Source organism: Rhipicephalus microplus, chromosome 8 (genome assembly GCF_043290135.1).
Source record: "Rhipicephalus microplus isolate Deutch F79 chromosome 8, USDA_Rmic, whole genome shotgun sequence".
NCBI classification, from domain to species: Eukaryota; Metazoa; Arthropoda; class Arachnida; order Ixodida; family Ixodidae; genus Rhipicephalus; species Rhipicephalus microplus.
Genome location: NC_134707.1, coordinates 112,497,324 through 112,505,888, shown reverse-complemented (window position 1 = coordinate 112,505,888; position 8,565 = coordinate 112,497,324).

Genomic DNA, 8,565 nt, shown 5'->3' with positions numbered 1-8,565 from the left:
CTGACCAATTCCTCTGGCGACCCCATTTCATCTGATATTTGTGCCTCAGTTTTTAACCGTACATTTGCTGAGAACTTTTCTGCCCATTCTGCTGTTAATAGCCCCACAACAAACAGCCATACCTTTGAAAGTATGCCACCTATACTAATCAGTACACTTGGTGTTCTTGAGCTCATTGGTGGACTTAGCCTTCATTCAGCTCCCGGCTGTGATAATATTAGTAACAAGTTCTTGAAAAACACTTCGGCCTACGCTGCGTTAATCTTAACTAAACTTTTTCAACAGTCTCTTGATCAGTCCATTCTTCCAAATGAGTGGAAAATTGGGAAGGTCATTCCAATTCACAAGTCTGGAAGCAAGACATCTCCACTTAACTATCGCCCCATTTCCTTAACCAGCACATGTTGTAAAATGTTTGAGCATATTATTTTCACTAACCTTGTCGGTTTTCTAGAATCCAACTCTTTTTTCTGTTCAGCACAACACGGTTTTAGAAAACATTACTCATGTGAAACTCAGCTAATAACCTTTACTCATGCGCTACATCAAGTACTAGATCGATCATCGATCATTGACTGCATATTTTTAGATTTTTCTAAGGCATTCGACAAGGTTTGTCATAAATTGCTACTGCTTAAAATAAACACGCTTAATATTGGTATTAATTTACTGAAATGGATTGAGTGCTTCCTTTTAAACCGCTCACAATTTGTTTCTTTTAATGGCTTTAACTCAGAGTTTACAGATGTCTATTCGGGAGTTCCTCAAGGTTCAGTCCTTGGGCCTTTATTATTCCTAATTTATATTAATGATCTTCCTTCCGTTGTTAACTCTAATATTCTCCTATTCGCGGATGACTGTGTTGTTTTTAGAGAGATAACGAACTCTAATGATGTTGCCTCACTTCAGTCTGATCTTGGCGCAATCGCAGACTGGTGCAGTGAATGGCTAATGCAACTAAATATTAATAAATGTAAAGTCATGCGTGTTTCCAGAAAATCTTCCCGTCCACCACCATACCACATTGATAACATTCATTTAGAATCAGTAACTTCATATAAATACCTCGGTGTTTACATTACTGCAAACCTAAACTGGTCTGCTCATATCGAGCACTTAATTAACAAAGCTAACCGCATGTTAGGCTATCTTCGTCGAAATTTTTGTCACGTTCCTTCCTCCTTGAAACTCCTGCTCTATAAAACACTAATCCGATCGAAATTAGAGTATGCTACATCGGTGTGGGATCCCACCCATATCAATTTAATTACTGCTCTAGAGATGGTTCAGAACAACTCTGTACGTTTCATTCGCGCTAATTACAGTCGCACCGCCAGCATAACTTCTATGAAATCAGACCTTTCCCTCCCATCATTATCACTGCGCAGAAAAGTGTCACGCATTGCCTTGTTTCATAAAATGTATCATCATCCTGATCTGCGCGATCGACTCATCCCTCAACCATCTTATGTATCCCATCGCACTGATCATCGTCACAAAGTTGGATTCGCTTCATGTAATACTGAGTACTTTTATCAATCATTTCTACCACGAACCTCTCGCGATTGGAATGGCCTTCCCGCTGACATTGTAAACATTAATAACTGTAAACATTTTCGCAATTCTGTAGCTAATATTGTATACTCAGGCTCTTTCTAACTTATAGTGCGTCTCTATTGTACTTGCATATTTTGTTCCTTTTATTTTGTTACCTTTTTGTGCTTTTACCACTCCCCCTCTGTAATGCCTCTGGCCCTGAGGGGTATAATAAAATGAAATGAAATGAAATGATAACTTTGCCACAAATCAAACAAAAATCACAGCATATCCACGGAGTGAATGATTATGAATGGGTCGAAGCGCTGGAGGGTTTCATCGCCAAACTGTGAACCGTCCGCGAATATCGCCCTCTACATAATCAAAGAAGTGACAAACAAGAAATTTTATTATTTGTAAGTAGTAGCTATACGTCGCTTCCGTTCCCCCTCCATTATAACGGCTTTATGGTCGGTGAAATGATGGATCGGTGATGCGGCGTGGTGGGATGTTTGCGACGACGAAGTAGTGGGCAGTTTTCAAACGTGGAACTATAAGCGGTCTCGTGAAAACAAGGGATGGACACAGTGGGAAAATCTATGCATGGTTTAAAAACGCGCACCTGAATACAACGCACGACCATCTTGCATTTCATATTGGCTGCTTCTCAACAGTATCGGCTTTACGTTCGCTGATGTTGTGGATCGGTGATGTGGTGTACTGGGACGTTTGTAAGGTGGATACATACATACATACATACGTACATACATACATACATACATACATACATACATACATACATACATACATACATACATACATACATACATACATACATACATACATACATACATACATACATACATACATACATACATACATACATACATACATACGGAGATAGGACAGACCCACATTCTTAGGAGCTTCACCCCTAAAATAAATCCAGCAAGCAATTACCGAAATGGGTGACGCCTCTGATGCCGGCTGCCAACTACTCATGGCAAATATAGCTTTAAGCTTGAAAAATAAGGCGCTGTCTCGTCTAGGACATTTCATGCTAGAACCAATTGTTTTGTGGCTGAAGGCGAAGGGCTCGAAGCGCGCTCAGCACATCCCACGTCTTCGTTCTTTCTCGCCGAGAGGACGTAAGGTCTATCTTCAATAATTTCGTTTATTTAGTGTGTACGCAAGCAAGAGGCACCACAAGACACGTACGTTATTATGAGGCTCGTTTTTTGCTGCAAGGTTCTTACTGATGTGGTATATGAATAATTCGTGACATAAATGAAAGTATGCATTAGAGTTGAATTTTTCATAATTTACCGGCAGAACCACCGAAATGTTGCCACTTAAACCTGGAAGATGAAAACAATTTAAATTTTGTTCTGCCTTTTATATATTTAGGCATTAAGTGCTCATAAAACACTTGTTGCCACGTTTATAACCGAGATATTAGATACAGTGCAGAATCAGAATAATAATAAAAGTTTAGTAATATCACAGGTGAGTAACATGGATAATGAGGTCCCACAGTTGCATACTTTACCGAGACCTCCTCTACAAGCATTTGTCCCAGTTGCATGTGTTTTATTAAGGGTTCAACTGTGCCGAAAAAAAATGTGCGCAGAAAAAACAAGAAAACAAAAGCACAGCTCACTAAATGCCGTGTTGACAACAGTAGGAAAAGGTATCTTAATCCGATTCACTAAGCAGTTGTCTGGCAACTGCGTTTGTGTATTTTTTATAGTGTTGCCACCTAAAAAATTCATTATAATATTAGCAATAACTGCTGGGGTTCAACGTTTGAAAACCACGATGTGATTATAAGAGACGCCGTAATGAAGTGCCTTGAAAATTTGGACCACCTGTGGGTCTTCAACGTGCACCTAGATCTAAGCACATGTGCCCAAAAACATGAGTCGAAGTGATAACACTGAAATTTAACACATGTTCATCGAATAAAAAAAACAAAGGAAGATGTTTGAAGCAAGTGAAACAATAAATATTTGTTGTACATCCCAAAACCCAGATACGATTACAGCAGGGACTGTTGCCATGGGCTCCAAAAATTTTTACCCAAAGAAATATTTTAGCGCTGGTCAAAATTCAAGCACACAGACCTCTAAATTTTTGGCTCAGCTGCCCAGCTTCATAACCAAAAGACCACCATCATATGCGTGCGCGTGGTTCCCCTTGAGGATGCGGGGAATATTTCAGTGACCCTACCCTCTTTGCTAAGTCACAAGCAGCCCCATCCTTAATGAGAAAATATTGATAAGATTGTATATAACTTCTCTTAAGGTAACAACATTTGAACTGAATAATGTCACATTGTAATCAAAAAGTGGACCAATTTTTCTCTCCTAATGTGCCGACACCTAAACTGCGATATTGGTTGAAAATTGTTTCCGGCCCAAAGTTTTAGATTTCTTCTACAAATGTGCGCTTTTATGTTTTTCGCTGAAGTGAAATAATTTTCTGGGCGTAAAACCTGCCCATTGGGTAAATTTTATCAAGATAGCGAATGACGGCCACGTCATCGTATTTTTAATTGGACACACACCTAAAGCAGCCACACCCTACATCGTTCGTAGGCACTGATAAATATGTCTAGTGCTGAAGATAGCCTTTAGGATACTACATTTTCTATCAATGCTAACAACTATATAATCACAATTTCAAATAATTATATGCTTAATTTTATCCTTCCTACTCCCACGAGAAAAACTCTATCGGAAATCTGCGAGGCAGCTCTCAAGAAGTCAAGCAAGCAGCTTACTGCAGCCAGAGTCGACGGTGTTGGGTCGGTACTGGAGCTGCGGATTCGATGTTGCTCCTCGGGTGGAATGTCCAGTCGGTCAAAAAATAAGGCAAGCTGCTCCTGCAGGCCGGCCAGCTCCCGACGACGGGTCACCTCAAGCTGTTGGAGCTGACCATGCAAGCACACCACAGTTCACTCGCAAGACCACCAGAAAGAGGGCAAAACACAAGACAGGCCCATTTAGAACGCCATACATGCAGTTCACAAGGGTAGCCACCTTCACCCTACAGATTATGAAATGTAATTTAGAGGTTCCTTTAAGCCAAGCCAGTAGGTGCAGTAAAAATTAATCAATTCAAACTCACAGGTAAATTCAAACTGACGCCTTGGTCCTGGCCCTGTGTATTTATATAAGGGAGGTTCTCGATATTTCCTCGGCATTGTATCGACGACGGCCAATTCAAACTGGGATTTCCCGGCTTTTGTCACTCCTCGAACACGTTCAACCTACCTGATCACAATTCGCTACACAAGTTAACTCGGCTTACCAGATTCACAACAAAGAAACAGCCGCATTTTTCAGCAGAATACGAGAATACGGATGCTGATATGAAGGACTCGGTCATTCAGCAAGCGATGCGCATGGACGCATGACAGAAGGAAAACAAGAATGTGCAAATTGCTGATTATTCCGATAGTGCTATATCTGTCATGTGAATAAATGTGTTTAGCTGCATGAGGGCCCTCACATTTCCCTTTTATTGAAATACTTTTATTGAAATGCAATAACTAAGCAGAAACAATATCTCTTATACGAGATACACGTAAGGCGATTTCGGCACGATCGTATAACTTGTACAGCATTATCGTGGTTTTACCATAAGAACTACCTTCTAAATGAATAATGTATTGACTGTGGTAAAGACTGAGCAAGTTGATGATGCCTCTTAAAAGTTCCCACGGAGCTAAACAAGGAAGAAATGTCGAAAAGGGCCAAATAACTCTTTGAGCACACATTTTTTTCAGTACCGGCAGTTTTTCCTTCCCATTTCTTGCCCCACTGAAACAAGTGAGAAATAAAAGACATAAGACTGACAAAAGGAATGCGAAACAAGAGTAATGGTCTGGGTGGCTCGCTCGCTCTGTGTTGTCCACAACTGATGAAGCCAACAGAAGGTTCTTCCATAACACGGAAGGAATTAATGTGGGCGATACACCATTGTTATTGCAAGTCGTATCCTAACCCATAATTTCCGAGTTATGTGTTCGATGATCTGCCATTTCAGCTATGACTGAGGGCGTTCCATCGTAGCTAAAAGGGGGGGGGGGAGAGCTGCGTAAATACTGCCAATTGAAAGCAGGTGCAAACGTGTTTTGTTGACCCATGTTAAATAACGTCGACACTGTACTACTTGCGACAAAGGGCAGAGTTTAATGAATCTTGCATGGCCGGGGCCGCATTATGAACTGGTGTAGTGAGTGAGGCTGGAAACAGACAGTGAGAATAAGATTCTTCGAATTAGGATTGACACTAATGTAAAAATCTAGAATGCGAATCCGATTTGTTTTCAATAGAAACATGTACCACAAGCGAAATCTCTGAAGTTAAAACTGCGTTGTCGACCTAGAGATAAAGAGTGACACGGGGAGGGGCGGGGGCGTGATGTCCTTCCTGGGGCTGCATAACACTGCTGCGCGGGCCACATGCGACCCACAGGTTGCCGACTTTTAGCTTGCATCATCATCAGCCTATCCATGGTTTACTACTGGACAGATGCCCTTCACGATAATCTCAAATTTACCCTGTACTATGCAAGTACATTCCCTCTTATTCCGGTACTTTTATTAATTTTGTCGCTCTATGACCATCCACTGCTTCTAACCAGGCCAATTTTTCACTCTTAAAGACAACAGGAATATCGGTCACCCCCTCTTGCCCACTCTATTGTCTTTCTATGTCTTCTTCGTATGTCTGTCATCTTTTCGTGCTTATTCACTCCTCGTGGTTCTCAAGTTAGTCTGCAAGCTTCGGCCTCCCGAGGAAGCCTTTAAAAAATAGCAAGTCATTGTCACAAACTTCGCTGCGTAAGCCAACCTACATTATAGTTGCACGTTAAAAAATCAATTCAAATGATCAAAATAAATATTCTGGCCACACAGCAAGCTAAGGAGCTCAGTTATGCCGACCTAAGTAGAAGGTCACCGTAAATAAGGGTAAAACAAGTAACACGCCAGACGATGACTGGAAGGCAAAAACAACTCACACTTACTTCATAAGCACAAAAAATAACGCAAAGAACAAGTGATTTACGTTCCTTTCTCTTGTCCTCGTAAAGTGCAAGCCCTTCTTGCATGATGATAAAGAGAGACAAACTGTAGATGGTATACGGGCACCAGCGAACCTGACAAAAACAGGTGTTAACGGAACACTGGGAGAGTTTCGACACCTTTTCTCCACACAGCTTCTCAAGCCTACCATGTGCTCGTGTATTTAAGGGCATAACAAGGGGCTTGCAATACATGAATACGGTTTATCCAGAAACTAGCGCGATATTTTGAAGGACCACTGACAGCAAATTTCGAAGGTGAGATAATGGGCAGTATGTATTTACGTGGAGACAAACACGACACCTATGAGATATCAATGGCAGACATAGCCTTGAACATCCTTAGAATCAGTTTTAAAGTGGACGCTGGGCAACTGATCGTAATGCGGAGCCCCTGACGACGCCATCTTCAAAGCAGGGACAATGCAAACACTGACGTCACGAGTTTTCGTTGGCTGGTAGCTCGCACGTGCACTGCTCTGGTGGTATGCCTTTCATTTCCCGTTCCGTGCCAGCAATATCGCGTGAATTGCTGTGCTGTGATGTGGCCAGTTTTGTTTGCCGTGCCGCCGGAACTGTTCCTGCCTTGCTCGGTTCTCTTTGAAAGCGAAACTCAGAGTAGGCGCGCTAATGACATCTGTAAATGAATTTCCCCCAGGCACTCCCGTAAACGAGGCTTTCAGTGGCTCATATTCACAAGCTACCTATTGCTATAAAAATGATGATGTGTAATATTTTTATGTAAGTGCTCATTCAATCAGGGGACGTTTCACGAAAAGGTACAATTGATGCGGTATGGTTTTCTATGAAATATTAGAGACGTACAACTTTTTACATTGAAACTCACCATTAAACTCAAAGCGCATCTCTTTTACAAAGATCCACGGGCCTAAATAATATGGATATTATAGCAACATCCCAGTGCTTCAGAGGCAATCGTCTTAGCCCATTCAAGAGAATTAGCTCCCCAAGAGGAAAGCGTTATTGCCAATGGAAAATAGTACAGGAATGTACGTTGATGATGCAAAGTATACTAAAATTAAAATTTCAACTCACTTCATCGAGGTAAGCCTTCAATTCATCGATGTTGTTTTTGACAATATAAAATCCTTATCATCATTCATAACCTTCAGATGGGCTTGCGGCTTAGAGCCAAGCAGGTTCAGCTCTGCAATTGTTTCTTTTCGCAGCAAAGACACTTGGCAGGCACGATCAACCTGGAACAAACGGTGTCCAGCAATGGCTTGCAGTTCTCAGCAGCTGGAAAATTTAGCAACAGAATGAAAATGCCTGTCCACTCAATATTTTTTGTCTGATTTTTTATACGTTATGCGGACATATTCAAAGTGTATTTAACCAAAAAAACTTTTGGAAGAGCACCCAGTGCACAAAAAAATCATGCGTAAGTATACTTCGAAGATTCTAGGGCTACCTATCGCAATTCTCCCATTTCATGGTTCGATTCATTTAGGAACTACGAACTATCAAACCATTTCCGCTTCTTTTAACTCATCACTACATATCTGCCTTACCTTTCTTGCAAATTTTCATGTGCAGTGTCTCTTCTCCTCTTCGCTTTCTTTCCAATCTTTCTTCCCCATTCCCCCTTCCCCTAGTGCAGGGTAGCAAACCGGATGCTCCATTTTCTGGTTAACCTCCCTGCCTTTCCCTCATTTTATTCTCTCTCTCTCTTCATGTGCCCCGGTTCATTTTCTATTTCGCTCAAGAACTAAGGTATTGCAAACTTTTTGTGAAAGATCATCTTCTCTCAAGCACTGTAAGTTAAAATGAGAACTTTTCCCAGAAAATATACTATTTGAAAACATGGACGCTCCCTCAGGCGGCTAGGGGGTCAGTGTAACAAGAAAGTGAAATCTGTCTTCACAGAGGCAGTACAGCGTTTATTGTGCAGTTTTTCGCCTCAAGAGCACACGAATG